We start from the raw sequence: 16,008 nt of genomic DNA on the forward strand, positions 1-16,008 counted from the left end.
TAGACGAGAGCGGAAAAAAAAAAAAAAGATACCATAGTAGAGGGAGCCATTATAGGTTTGAAGAGAAAATTGACTCTAGAGAAATGTCCAGAGACTTATAAGACTGACTCCAACTAACAATCTGAGCAACAGTGGAAAGGCTACCTTAAATGCACTTCTCTGATAATGAGATTGATAACTAACCTATATACCATCATAGAACCCTCATCTAGTAGTGGAAGGAAACAGAAACTGACACCCACAGCTAAATCTGAGCCAAACTCCTGGAATCCAGATGCATAGAGGGAGGAGTGATAAGAAAATGGGGTCAAGGTCAGGCTACAGAAACACACAGAGACAGCTGACCTGAACAAGGGGGAGTTAATTAGTCTGATCCCCAGACTAATTGCTGGGAAACCAGCATTATACCTGAAAGTGTGTCTCAGTTAGAAGGCCTGGGCAGTCTAAGGGACCTCTGACAATGAAACCAGGATGTATCCCTGGTGCACAAAAGGACTTTGGGAGCACATTCCCCATGGAGGGATACTCAGCCTAGAGGCAGTGGGGAGGGCCTAGACCCTACTCCAAATGACTTGACAGATTTTGATGATCCCTCCTGGGAGGCATCACCCTCCCTGTGGAGTGGGTGTGGATGGGATGGGAGGGGAATCAGGGGACATGGGAGGGAGAGAGGGAGGGAGGGAGAGGGAATTGGGATCACTATATAAAATAAGATTTTAAAAAAGACATGATCTTATATATCTCAGGCTGGCCTAGAACTCACTGCATAGCCAAAGATGGTCTTGTATTCATGATTCTTCTGCCTTTGCTGAGATTTATGTGTTACCACACCCAGTTTATGATGCTAGGATTGGATCTAGGGCTTCATAAGTGCTAGCTAGCCACAAATTCCATCAAATGAACTATACGCGCTGCCCAGTTAATATATTATTGAATTTTATTTTCAAGAATTGAGTGGCAATTTGGAAAATATTTTATAGTTCCCTTTCTCAGTATGTCTTTAGCCTGTCTTGGCATTGAGACAACGTTGACTGTGTGGTATGAATTTGGTTACATTTCGTTCCTTTCTATTACATTAGTAGTTTAAAGAGCATTGGTGCTGGCTTTTCTTTTCAAGTTGGGAAGAATTTGACAGTGAGCTCATTGCGTTCTTGGCTTTTCTTTTTCTTTGTTGAGAGACATTTTGTTACTGCTTCAGTCTTATTTACTGTTATATATCTGTGTAAATCCTTTTGTTTTGTGGGTTGGTAGTTCATATTTGCCTAGGAATTCATCCATTTCTTTGATACTTTCCAGGTTTTTTAAATATAAGATTTCAAAGTATATTGTAATACTTCTCAATATTACATTGGAAGCTATACTAACCTCCCTTTTTACATACCTCTAATTTCATTATTTGGTTATTATGCCTGAATGTCTAATTCTTTCTCTAGATTTGGGGAGAGCTGTAAGTTCATAGAATGAATTCATTGTGCTGTTAGTTTTAAGCCTAGCTTCTTCTCTTAGCCCATGCTACAGTTTTTTCTCTTGATCATATACCAGGATCTTGGCTTTTGTTGTTATAGTCAACTGTATTTGTTTCCTAATTTATATGTGAATGAAGTATTTTGTCATTTTTGTTATCTATGTTTGATGCTCCTTCCCCTGTGTTTCATATTTGATCTGTTGTGTCTTTCATTTCCACATTTCTATTATTTTTTTCTCAAAATCTCAATTTCCTTGCTGAATTTTTCTCTCCCATTGCTATTTTATCCATATTGGTGATTTTTCTCTTCAACTTTGCTGAGTTTTTCCTTTATGCCAATAACATTTATCTTCTTTATTATACCATTTTTCATATGACTGATCATTTTTACTAGAAAATTCACCTGGCATTTTATTTGTTTTGATATCTCTAAATTCAATGTTGAAGAGTTACAATCTTTTGGCGTAATCATGTGACCTTGCTTTTTCATGCTTCTTGCAATTCTGTGATTCATTCATCTCTTGCTTTGAATATATCTTCCAGTCTCTGTCTGTCTCTTTCTCTCTCAGCCCCTCACTATCTTGATCTCACTGCTCACATTCTTACTCTTTCTCTGTGGTGTGTGTGTGTGTGTGTGTGTGTGAGAGAGAGAGAGAGAGAGAGAGTGTATGTATGTGTGTGTGTGAGAGAGAGAAAGAGAGTGTGTGTATGAGAGAGAGAGAGAGAGAGAGAGAGAGAGAGAGAGAGAGAAAGAGAGGCTGGAGATTGAACGAAAAAATTAATGCATGATAGACAAGTATTCTATTTACCAATTGAGGTATATCCCTACCATTTATTTAGAATTTAATATAGATTATTAAAACCACATTGTTATGTTTTTGTCATTAAAAATACTTTAAATAAATTTAAGCTCTATTGATTTTGTGTAATAATGTGAAATGGTCATAGCCAATATAAAAAATATCTAACCAGGGCACTCTGAGCTCCAACCAGCAAGATCCTTAACCCCCAAAGCAGGGCCTCTGCTAAAGAAAGAGGCCTCAGCTGGAGAGTGCCAGTTTCCAGTGAGATCCGACTATCCTGCAGAAACTTCCCAAGTACCAGCTCAGCCTTTGTCCTCTTCTGCCAGCCATTGGCTACAGGTAAGTCTGGGCCCAATTGGGGCAGCCTGGCTCGTACAACCTCCCCCAACTGAACTCCCTGGGTTGGCCCCTGATCCCACTGCTCCTGTGTCCTGTCCCCATCGAGAGCACCCTTGGAGCTCTGATACACCCCCACCCATCCCCACGGCGAGCCTGCCCCCCCACCCTGTGCCCTACCCTGCCCACTGTCCCAATGCTCTGGTTGAGCACTGGGACAGAGGGTGGAGCCAACAGTCCACCCTACTTCGGAGACTTCTTGGAGCAACTCGGAACAAAGGAGACCTGCCTATCCACACGGGACCACCTGCTTGGTCTCTGACCACACCTGGAGTCCCGGGCCCCTCCCAGAGATCCTCCTATCTCTGCAGGTCCACTCTGAGTTCCAGCCAGCAAGATCCTTAACCCCCAAAGCAGGGCCTCAGCTGGAGAGTGCCAGGAGAGTGCCAGTTTCCAGTGAGATCCTACTATCTTGCAGAAACTTCCCAAGTATCAGCTCAGCCTTTGTCCTCCTCCACCAGCCATTGGCTAGAGGCATCTTCTACTGGATCCTCATTCCTGATCCCATCCCTGGGTCCCTGTCCTCAGAGAGACCTCCTATAGAGCTTGGAGCACCCAGAGCTACAGATATTGAACCTCTGACCCACATAAGCCCACATAAGCACCACAGAGAGAGGGGGAGACCCCACCAACACCTACTGGTAGAAGCTATGGGAAGAAGGCAATACAAGAAAACACCTAACAACAGAAAGACAAGCATGACACCACCAGAATCTAGGAATCTGCACCAACTACAACGGAACACAACAACAAAGCAGAGTAAGCAGAAGGGGATGACTTAAAAATTACTGTCATAAAAATGATAGAAGCCCTCAAAGAAGATGTGAGAAAGTCCCTTAAAGAAATGGAGGAAAAAACAAACAAAAAAGTGGAAGAAATGAACGAATTCCTTAAGGAAAGTAAAGGAAGTACAGAAAGCCAAGAAAAAAACAATTAACCAGGTGAAGGAAACAGTTCAAGACTTGAAAATTGAAAAAGAGAAAATAAAGGCAACACAAACCAAAGGAATGCTAGAAATAGAAAAACTGGGCAAAAAATTGGGAACTACGATGCAAGCCTAACCAACAGAATTCAAGAGATGGAAGAGAGAATCTCAGGCGCAGAAGATAAAATAGAAGAAATAGATTCATCGACAAAAGAAAATCATAAATCCAACAAATCCTTACCACAAAACATCCAGGAAATGTGGGACACCATGAAAAAGCCAAACCTAAGAATAATAGGCATAGAGGAAGGTGAGGAAGCCCAGTTCAAAGGTGCCGAAAATATATTCAACAAAATCATTGAAGAAAACTTTCCCAATCTGAAGAAGGGCATGCCCATGAAAGTACAAGAAGTATACTGAACCCCAAATAGGCTGGACCAAAGAAAAAAGACCCCTTGACATATAATAATCAAAACACCAAATACAGAATGAAGAAAGAATATTAAGAGCAGTGAAGGAAAAAGGACAGGTAACATATAAAGGCAGACCTATCAAAATTACACCTGACTTCTCCGTAGAAACCCTCAAGGCCAGAAGGTCCTGGATAGATGTTCAACAAGTATTAAGAGAACACGGATGCCAGCCTAGGCTAATATATCCAGCAAAACTCTCAATCACTATAGATGGAGAAAACAAGATATTTAATGACAAAACCAGATTTTCCCAATATGTATATAAAAATCCAGCCCTACAGAAAGTATTGGAAGGAAAACTCCCACCCAAGGAAGGTAACTACAAAAATGTAGGCAACAAATAATCTAACTACACCAGAAACCAAGGGTAAAGCAGAACAAATATATTCACAATACCATGGCCAACAACAAACCTAAAACAAACTAGCATCAACAATCAATGGTCCTTACTCACCCTGAACACTAATGGTCTTAACTCACCTATAAAAAGACACAGGCTAACAGAATGGATACAAAGACAGAATCCATCCTTCTTCTGCATACAAGAAACACATCTAAGCTTCAAAGATAGACATTACCTCAGGGTAAAGGTTTAGGAAAACATTTTCCAATCAAATGGAACCAAGAAGCAAGCAGGCGTGGCTATCCTAATATCTAATAAGTTAGACTTCAAACCAAAATAAATCAAAAGAGATGAAGATGGTCATTTCGTATTCATCGCAGGAGAAATCCATCAACACAAAGTCTCAGTTCTGAACGTCTATGCCCCTAATACAAAGGCACCCACATTCGTAAAAGAAATGATACTAACACTCAAAGCTCATATAAAACCTCACACACTTATAGTGGGATACTTCAATACACTGCTCTCAACACTAGACAGGACCACAAATCAGAAACTCAACAAAGAAACAAAAGAATTAACAGAAGTTATGTCTCAACTGGGGTTAACAGACATCTATAGAACATTCCATCCAAAGACAAAAGAATATACCTTCTTCTCTGCTCCACATGGAACCTTCTCTAAAATCGACCACATACTAGGTGGCATAACAAACCTCAACAGATACAAGAGAATAGGAATAGTCCCCTGTATCTTATCAGACCACCATGCTTTAAAATTGGAATTCAACAACACAAATAGCAGAAAAGCTGCAAACTCATGAAAACTGAACAATGTGCAATTGCACCACTCCTGGGTCAAAGAAGAAATAAAAAAAGAAATTAAGGACTTTCTAATATTCAACGAGAATGAGGACACAACATACCCGAACTTATGGGACACCTTGAAAGCAGTGCTACGAGGGAAGTTCATTGCACTAAGTGCCCATATGAAGAAAACAGAGGATAGTCACATAAGAGAATTAACAGCCCAACTGAAAACCTTAGAACAGAGAGAAGCTAATTCACCCCGTAGGAGTAGATGCCAGGAAATAATCAACTTGAGGGCTGAAATCAACAAAATAGAAACCAGGAAAACAATACAAAAAATCAGTGCAACGAAGAGTTGGGTTTTTCAGAAAATCAACAAGATAGACAAATCTTTATCCAAATTAACGAACAAGCAGAGAGAGAACATGCAAATTAACAAAATCAGAAATGAAAAGGGGAACATAACAACAGACACAGAGGAAATCCAGACAATTTTCAGGTCATACTTTGAAAATCTGTATTCCACAAAAATTGAAAACTCAAAGGAAATGGACACATTTCTGGATAACTATCACTTACCAAAATTAAATCAAGAACAGACAAACAACTTAAATAGACCTATAACCCGCAATGAAATAGAAGCAGTCATCGAAAGCCTTCCAACCAAAAAAAGTCCAGGGCCAGATGGATTCAATGCAGAATTCTACCAGACATTCAAGGAAGAACTAATACCACTACTCCTCAAACTGTTCCACAAGATAGAAACAGAAGGTTCATTGCCAAACTCTTTTTATGAGGCCACAATAACCTTGGTACCCAAGCCTCACAAAGACACAACTAAGAATGAAAACTACAGACCAATATCCCTGATGAACATCGATGCAAAAATACTCAATAAAATACTGGGAAACCGAATTCAAGAATACATCACAGAAATCATCCACCATGACCAAGTAGGCTTCGTCCCTGGAATGCAGGGATGGTTTAACATACAAAAATCTATCAACATGATCCACCATATAAACAAACTGAAAAAGAAAAACCATATGATTATCTCCCTAGATGCTGAAAAAGCCTTTGACAAAATTCAACACCCTTTCATGATAAAGGTCTTGGAGAGATCAGGGATAACAGGAACATACCTAAACATAACAAGAGCAATATACAGCAAACCAACTGCCAACATCAAACTGAATGGAGAGAAACTTAAGCCAATTCCTCTAAAATCAGGAACAAGACAAGGCTGTCCTCTCCATATCTCTTCAATATCGTACTAGAAGTTCTAGCTAAAGCTATAAGACAACACTAGAAGATCAAGGGGATCCAAATTGGAAAGGAAGAAGTCAAACTGTCTCTATTTGCAGATGATATGATAGTTTACATAAGCGACCCAATAAACTCTACCAGGGAACTCCTACAGCTGATAAACACCTTCAGCAAACTACCAGGATATCAGATAAATTAAAAAAAAAAAATCAACAGCCCTACTTTTTTCAGATGAAAAAGAGACAGAGAAAGAAATCAGAGAAACATCACCCTTAACAAAAGCCACAAGCAACATAAAGTATCTTGGTGTAACGCTTACCAAACAAGTAAAAGACCTATATAATAAGAACTTTGTGGCTCTAAAGAGAGAAATTAAAGAAGATAACAAAAAATGGAAAGATCTCCCATGCTCTTGGATAGGTAGGATAAACATAGTAAAAATGGCTATCTTGCCAAAAGCAATCTACAGATTCAATGCAGTCCCCATTAAAATCCCACCACAATTCTTCACTGACCTTGAAAGGATAATAATCAACTTTATATGGAAAAACAAAAGACCCAGGATAGCCAAAACAATCCTATACAATAAAAGAACTTCAGGAGGCAACACCATTCCTGACTTTAAGCTCTACTACAGAGCTATAGTTCTGAAAACAGCCTGGTATTGGCATAAAATAGACAGGTAGACCAATGGAATCGAATTGAAAATCCTGATATTAACCCTTGCACCTATGAACACCTGATTTTCGACAAAACAGCTAAAATTATACAATGGGGCAAGGACAGCATCTTCAACAAATGGTGCTGGCACAATTGGATGATGGTGTGTAGAAGACTGCAGATAGACCCATGTCTGTCGCCATACACAAATCTCAAGTTCAAATGGATCAAAGACCTCAACATCAATCTAGCCACATTGAACCTCTTAGAAGAGAAAGTAGGAGGTACCCTTGAACAAATTGGTATAGGAGACCACTTCCTGAACATAACTCCAGGGGCACAGACACTGAGAGCAATAATTAATAAATGGGACCTCTTCAAACTTAAAAGCTTCTGTAAGGCAAAGGACAAAGTGGAAAAGACCAAACGGCAGCCTACAGACTTTTACCAATCCTACATCCGACAAAGAGCTGATCTCCAAAATATACAAAGAACTCAAGAAACTAGTCAACACACCACCAAATAACCCTATTTAAAAATGTGGTACAGAACTGAAGAAAGAATTCTCAATAGAGGAAATCAAAAAGGCTGAAAGACACTTAAGAAAGTACTCAACATCCTTAGCTATCAGGGAAATGCAAATCAAAACAACTTTGAGATACCATCTTACTCCTGCCAGAATGACTAAAATTAGAAACACCAATGACGACTCATGCTGGAGAGGATGTGGAGAAAGGGGAACACTCCTCCACTGCAAACTTATACAGCCATTTTGCAGATCAGTATGGCAGTTCCTCAGGAAAATGGGAATTAGTTTACCACAGGACCCAGCAATCCCCCTCTTAGGCATATACCCAAATGATCCACATCCGAGCAACAAAGACATCTGTTCAACTATGTTCATAGCACCATTATTTGTAATAGCAAGAACCTGGAAGCAACGTAGATGCCCCTCAATTGAAGAATGGATAATGAAGATGTGGCACATCTGCACAATGGAATACTACTCTGCAGAAAAAAATAATGGTATCTTGAAATTTGCAGGAAGTGGATGGCTCTTGAAGAAACCATCCTGAATGAGGTAACCCAGTCACAAAAAGAGGAATGTGGTATGTGGTATGTGCTCATATATGGATTTTAGACCTAGAGCAAAGATCACCAGCCTATAATTCACACCACCAGAGGAACTAGGATACTTAGTGTATTCTAAGAGATTCATATAAAGTTCTTCACAGAAGGAGGAAGGGACAAGTCCCCCAGAGCACAGGGGAAGTGTGGGGGTTAGCGAATGGAGAGAGAAGTAGGAGAAAACGAGGGGTAGGAAAGGAAAACATGTGCGACTAGGAAGATTGAGCCCGGTTAGGAATAGAAAACAGTAGAGAGAGAGAGAGAGAGAGAGAGAGAGAGAGAGAGAGAGAGAGAGAGAGAGAGAGAGAGAGAGAACATAAAAGAGGGAGCCAATATTGGTTTGAAGATAAAACTGAACACAAAGAAAGGTCTAGAGAACTACAAGACTGCTGCCAATTAACAACTTGAGCATCCGTGGAAAGGGTACCATAAATGCCCTTCCCGGATAGTGAGATCAACAACTAACTTTTCCATGGAGCCCTCATCTAATACCTGTTGGAAACAGGAGCAAACACCCATACACAAACACTGAGTCAAATTAGAAACCAGATGCAGATGGATAGGAAAAGACCAGGCTGCAGAAACACATAGAGACAGCTTACCTGAACAAGGAGGAGATAACGGCCCCAGAATGATAGCTGGGAAGCCAGTATGGGACTGACTCAGGCCCCCCTGAATACGGGTCTCAGCCAGAAGGACTGAGCAATCTAAGGGACCTCAGACAGTGGAGCCAGGATGTATTCCTGGTGCACAGAAGGACCTTGCTAACACATCCCCCATGGAGGGATAACTGCCTTAATCTAGAGACAGGAGAGAAGCCCTAGTTTCTACTTCACATGACCTGTCAGATCTACATGACCCCAACTGGATGACATTCCCCTACACATGGAATTAGGGTGGGGGAATGGGAGGGGAGAGTGGTTAGGGTACATGTAGGAGGGCAGAGAGGGTAAAAGGGAGGGAAGGAGGGAGGGAGGCAAAAAGGGAGGGAGGGAGGGAGAGGGAACTGGGATGGACATGTAAAATAATTAATTAAAAAAGTGTTTTGACTCCAAAATTTAAGTTCAAGGACAAGTTACTGGGGAAAAGGATTTCTATTTTTGTTTCCTCAGAAAATGAAAAGATGTGGATTCCTTCCAGACTAATGTGGTTTGATCAAGCCAGACCACCTGAAACAGAGTACCAGGTGATCCTACATTCAAAACAGCTGGACAAAGCAGCCTGACAGACTACAGCCAGGATTTCTGAATCTTCTTCAAATCCCCCATGACAGCACCCCTTATCAGCAGGAAGTAGTTTGGAAAGAACAATGCCCAAATTCCCAAATATTGTCTATAAATGTTTGTTTTCATTTAAATGGACTTGGTTATATAAAAATAAAAGAAAAAAGAAAAAAAGTGCTCAACATCAGAGAACTGCAAATCATAACAACAACAACAAAAAATCTAAGCAGGATTCTGGTTGCAATTTTATTTAAATAAATAAACTTTGGAAAGAATGACATTTTAATGATATTGTAACATTATACCTTGGAAATTTGTCTCTCTATTTAGAGATCTCTTCCTCCTTACCCACCAGTTAGCAAATATCAGTTTCTCTTATCTTCCCAAAAGACCTTAGAGTTTTTGTCCTTAGACCTTTACCTTTCTCTGTCAGGGAATGAGTCAGTGAAGAAGGGATCTTGCTATGTAGCCTTGTCTGACTTGGCACTCATTATATAAACCAGGTAGATCTTGAACTCATGTTGATCCTCAGTCTCAGCTTGATGAATGCTAGCATTAGAGGCATGTACCACCATCCCTGCCTTCGTCTTTTTCCTTTCTTGTGAGAGTATGTTATTTTTCAATTCTGATCTTTATTAAAAATAAAATTTATTCCTCCTGACATTTAAGTATCTCTTAACTAAAACTGAATTTACATATTTTATTCTATATCCAGTCACGTCTTATGATTCCTTCAACAATAAACTTTGATGTTGATGGACAACTAATAGTGGTATAAAAGTTGTCCACACATTTAAGTCTCATGACAGTTCCATGTAGTTGATGTCATAAGGCCAGTTCTGTGGATGAGGAAACTCAGGTCTATACCCAAATTCCTCAATTGTCTAGGAAATTAACTCTTTAAACTAAAAACTTTCAATTTGCTGTTTACACATATTTATAATGGTTGTCTCTTTTTATTGTATTGACTAAAACTTATATAGCAATGTTGAATAATAGAAAATGGATGTATTTTTGAATTTCTGGTTTTAATAGAAATGCGATTTTTTATGAATCTTATTGTCTCTCTCTAAAAATGGACAAGTGCAGAGATAATCATTTTCTAGAAGAGTCCAGGATACAGGAGAATTAGACTTTGAGTATCCAGTCAGGTATGAAAGGAGAATGTTGGTAGTAATAGAAGCCAACTATTGCTCACAGACCCAAGCAAGAAATAAGTGCCCACTGGGGCTGAGGGAGAAGTCTAAAAACTACAGGAGTCAAAGCATCTAATAAAGAGTGTGAGAAAGTGCTCGCTTCAACAGCACATATACTAAAATTGGAATGATACAGAGAAGATTAGCATGGGTCCTGTGCAAGGATGACAAGCAAATTCATGAAGCATTCCATATTTTCCTACCTCAAGACCCTGCAATACCACTGTTAATCATATACCCAAAGGAGGCACACTCACACCACAAGAACATTTGTTCAACTATGTTCATAGCAGCATTATTTGTAATAGCCAGATCTTGGGAACTGTCTAGATGCCCCTCAACTGAATAATGGTTGAAAAAAATGTGGTACATTTATACAATACAGTATTACTCAGCACTAAAAAACAATGGCATCCTAAAATTCACAGGCAAATGAACAGAACTAGAAAAAAAAAATCCTAAGTGAGGTAACCCAAAACCAGAAAGGCAAATATAGTATGTTCTCTCTCATAAGTGGATACCAGACATAAAGCAAAAGATATTCAGCCTACAATCCATAACCCCAGAGAAGCTTGAACCCTCTTCCAGAAACAGAAGCAGATGCAGAAATCCACAACTAACCAATGGGCCAAGCTCCTGGAGTACAGTTGAAGTGAGGGATAAGTGATAATATGAGCACAGGAGTCAATAACATGATGGGGAAACCCAGAGAATCAGCTGACCTGAGCTAGTGAGAGATCACTGACTGAGGTCTGACAAATGGGGAACCTGCATAAGACTGAACTTGACTCCCTTAATATAGGTGACAATGCTGTGACTGGGACAATGTATGAGATTACTGGCAGTGGCTCCAAGACCCAACACTAATGCACAAACTGACTTAGTGGAGCCCATTCTATATGAAGAGATTCCTTGCCCAGCCAAACCAGGGGTGTGGGGGTGGAGAGGCTTGGTGCTGCCTCAGCTAGATGATGGGACAGACTTAGACTTCGTAGGAGAGGCCTTACTTACCCTCTCTGTGGAGCATATGGGACAAATAACCAAATCAGCAGTTAGAACACCCTTTAGAACTGTCTGACAGGGCCTGGGCATGGACTTCCTCCTCTGGTGGAAGCTGCTTGAAATAAGTCTTACTTTCTGATGAACACTTCTGAGCCATGGGACAATCCTTGCACACTGAGTCCCAGAGAGCACGCACCCGAAAGTTAGCCTCCATCCCTATGGATATAAGCTTCAAAAGGCTTAAATATAAGATATGAGACAAAATAGAAACTTATTTAGGGGTTTATTTGTTGGAAATTGTAGAGAAGTTACTTGAGGAGAGATTTATGTCTTTTAATTAAACCAAATGTCTTGGGCCTTTTGAAATGAATTTTTCATTAAATGTCTTTTTCTGAGAGCCTAACATTGTGTATTTTAAGAAGTAAAATGTGTGTCTGATTATTACCAGTGATATCTGAATGCAATAAGGCACATCCTAGTAAGACCATGCATTTATGCCTTAGCATATATGTAGAGACATACCTGAGTTTTACTTCTATCTTGGGTATCCCTGAAGCAGGAACATCCCAGTGTTTCAAGGATTGGCTTAGACATTTATAATAATATGAAAAGGAGGCCATTGATGATCAAGGCTTATAGTGCTAAGGTGGTTGCCTAAAATAAGGCACATGTGTTATTTTTTGTCTTTGACCTTTATCAGAGACATTCTGGCTAAATGATTAAAATTAACAATAGTTCATTAAGCTCCTTTGCTTGGTTTAGTTAGCCGGAGTGTCCTATAGTCATGAATGTCCATTTGTGTACACCCAGTGACTCCCAAAGTGCTTTTCAAATAGTCAAGGGCCCACAAGAAGGTAATCTGCACTGCACCATAGCACTTTTCAAGAGACGCCACCTTGTTTGGCTAAGTCCTATCTCCTGATACTGTAGTAGCTGGAAGAGCTCTGGACATCACTGGATAGGGGCATACAGAGACATGTGTGGTGGGGTTGCTTCCAGCACAGGAGGCAAACTCATCTCCAGTGGTGAGATCACAGGTTGAGTTGGTACCATTTGAGGCAGTGCTTCCAGAAGCAGTGAGATTTGAGAGTGACTCAATGCAATTTCCATGAACCAAGCACAATGGGCATCCAGGTATAGAGGTTCACTAGCTCAGAGATTTTGGCATATCCTCTTTCTGTGAAGACCAGGAAGTGGCCTACTCACTATCTGTTGTTTTGATGGTGAAGAGCAAGAGGCTAAGTGCACAACTTTTCTTGCCCTGTAGTCCTGGGGGCTGTTAGTGACTGTCATGAGTGGTCAAGAGACTCCAGGAAGCATAGGAAAAGGTTGTCAAAGCCTTCATCACATTAAAAAGACTGTTATCTTACTTTTTGGGGTACTGACAGGTAGTTACCATGCCTCTTCAGAGACAGATGTAATGCAGAAGCTGCTGAGATAGGTTTTTAACAGAATATTTTAGCCAAATCTGTAAGGAAAAACTGTGGACAAGTTGATTGACAGAATTTTTCTCTGCCCCAGTATTGAGGATTTAACATATGCCTTGCACACACCTAGCAAGTGCTCTGCCATCAAACTACCTCTGTTTTTTTTTTAATTTATTTTGAGACAGGGTGTCACTAAGTTTCCCAACCTGGCTTCAAACTTGTGATTCTGTGTGATTCTCCCAAGCCTCCACATTAGCCAAGATTACAGGTTTGCATCATGAGGCTTAGCTTAGAATCAATACTTTAAATAGCATTTAGCACAGGAATATCAATGGATGGATATAGAGTGGGGATTGTACTAATCTATGGTGACACAATGTTTATTTTTCTCAGAAACAATAGTAGTCAAAATGGGCTGTCAAATGGAGAGGCAGTGGTGATAATCACCTTTATCGATTAGGTTTTGTATAATGGGTTTTCATCCCTAAAGGTCCCATTTGAATTTATATAAGACAATTTTAAGTACTTTCACTGGGGGTTCATAGGGCCCCATTTCATCAAGCCACTGTGTAAGTGTTAAAAGAACCCTTCATTTTAATCTAATTATTGCGTCAGTGTATTTGTACTGAACATAATTTTTTTTACAGCAAATGGTCTATGATGTGATATTATAGACAAGGCTATGGTTAAATTAAGGCATATTCATTTTCTTTAGTTACAGCTAATTACCCTCAGATCACAGGAATATAGGATTCAAATTTACTAGGGTCATGTTGTTCTATAATTTGAGCCCCAATACCAATATGGCTATGAATTTCAACAATAGCACATCTTAGCAAACTGTACAGCTAAGTTAGTATCTGTGCTGAGGAGTCACAGAAGTCCATTGGAGCTATTTAAAACATCTTTTTGTTACAATTCTTCAGTACATAAAGTTTGGGTTTCCAATAGAATCACAGATTCTTAATTCAAAATATCACGTGGACAGTTCTGATAGTCCCTGAGGCACTCTCAAGTTTCATCTTCGCAAGCCAGACCTCAGCATTCATATCTTCCAAGCTCCCACAGATCAGCTCACTGAGCTCTTAGAATGCAAAAACTTCACCAGACCAAAGTTGGAATGCCATCATATCCCCCCCACCACACCCCCCAAAACACACATGGTCAAGTATGTCAAACCAATACTCTATGACCTTGTAGCAATTTCTGCTTTAGTTGGAGTTTCTATTGTGATTAAAAAACAAACAAACAAACAAAAAAAAACACCATGACCCAAAGCAACTTGGGGAGGAAAAACTTTACTTGACAACTTTCAGGTCACAGGACATCATTGAGGGAAGTCTACGCAAGAACTGAAGTAGAGGCCAGGCTTACTGGTTCTTTCTTCTGGCTTGTTTAGCCTGCTCTTATGACCCAGATCTTACACCCCACCTCATCAACTATTCCCTCTCATATTAATCATTAATCAAGAAAATGCACAAGTGTGTGTGCTTGTGTGCGTGTGTGTGTGTGTGTGTGTGTGTGTGTATGTGTATGTGTGTGTGTGTATACACATTTGGCCTGCAAGTATGAATGTGCACCACATGTATACAACACCCCACAGAGTCTGGAAGAGGGCATCATGTGTTACCTGATGTTACAGGTAAACCACCGTGTTGGTGCTGGTCATTAAACCCAGGTCCTCTGGAAAAACAGCCAGAGCTCTTAACCACTGTGTCATCTCTCTGATGCCCCAAGGATAGACTGTTTCAGAGCTGTTTGTGTGTCACAGATCACTTGTAGTTGTCCATCTACTATCTTATCTCCGCAATAGGTATGTTGCCTTCATCTAGTAACAGTCATGGTGAGGAATCCTTTCAGGACTTCAGGAGCTGTGCTATTATTTCACATCCTAAACACTGGTGGTGAATGGTTCCTTGAGCTTCAATGTAATATGGACTATGAAAATCCATGATATGAAATTTATAGAATGCTCTATAATAGAAGGTAGCTGCTTGTTTTGTTCTATTTGGGGATGTTAAAGGACAGCCAGCAAATTCCTGGGCCTAAACCAAATTTCATACTTGCTGTTTACCTAGAGGGTATTTGATATCATCCTTCTGTGTCCTTGGCCTTGAAGAACCAGCACTCCCTGTGGTCCTGGAATGTGTTGTGGGTCTGTACTGAGAGGAATGGTAAGGTGGGTTGAGGATATGGCTTAGTGTCAGGACATGACTGTATATGATGTAATGAGTCCAATTCTCAGGTCTACCAGACAGGAAAAAAATAAAAATAAAAAGTGTAAATTATATACCAAGTGGGATAGCTCCCTGAAGGCATCAAAATTCTGGTATGGTTAATATTCCAGAAGCAGCAGAAATGTGTGGATGAGTAAAAACTACAGTTGGTGGGCTCAAATACCATTCAATACATTACATCCTGCAGGAAGTTACAATTACTTCACTATTTCTAGGATAATAATATTGAATAGACCAGAAACACACACACACACTTAAACTTACAGTTCTACCAGAACTTTAGGAAAACAAATGGTTTTAAGGAACCAAAAGTCCTTCACAAATACAAGACAGATCAGTAACAGTGTAAGTACCAGTTATAAAAGAGGAAAACAGATATATGGCTGCTTTCAGGGATCATGGTGATGACACTTGGCCAAAAGACTGCTCCAACACTGACAAAATAACCATTTCTGAGGTAGCTACACTGTGGTTTTAATAGCTAACATTGGATCAAGCAGAAAGTCTTTTTTGGTAAATGGTCATCCAGACTTGATAATAGTAGCTAGCAATGTCAGGCACAAACCCAGTTACTAATGTTTGATGTGGGTTTAGGAAATAGAGAATGAAACCTATCCTCAACGAAGACACAGATGACTCTTCCATATAAGCCACT

The 16,008-nt window shown here is 39.9% G+C and overlaps 1 non-coding gene and 1 pseudogene across 1 annotated transcript; both read left to right on the plus strand.

Annotated features, from left to right (window-relative positions):
• The window catches only part of LOC127230868 (disintegrin and metalloproteinase domain-containing protein 29-like), a 34,351-nt pseudogene that overhangs the window by 10,975 nt on the left and 7,368 nt on the right, over positions 1-16,008 (plus strand).
• On the plus strand, positions 10,780-10,886 carry LOC127231010 (U6 spliceosomal RNA). The gene has a single exon (XR_007835250.1). It is a non-coding gene; the product is annotated as a U6 spliceosomal RNA (small nuclear RNA).

The sequence above is a fragment of the Phodopus roborovskii genome, unplaced genomic scaffold (assembly GCF_943737965.1).
Source record: "Phodopus roborovskii unplaced genomic scaffold, PHOROB, whole genome shotgun sequence".
Lineage (NCBI taxonomy): Eukaryota > Metazoa > Chordata > Mammalia > Rodentia > Cricetidae > Phodopus > Phodopus roborovskii.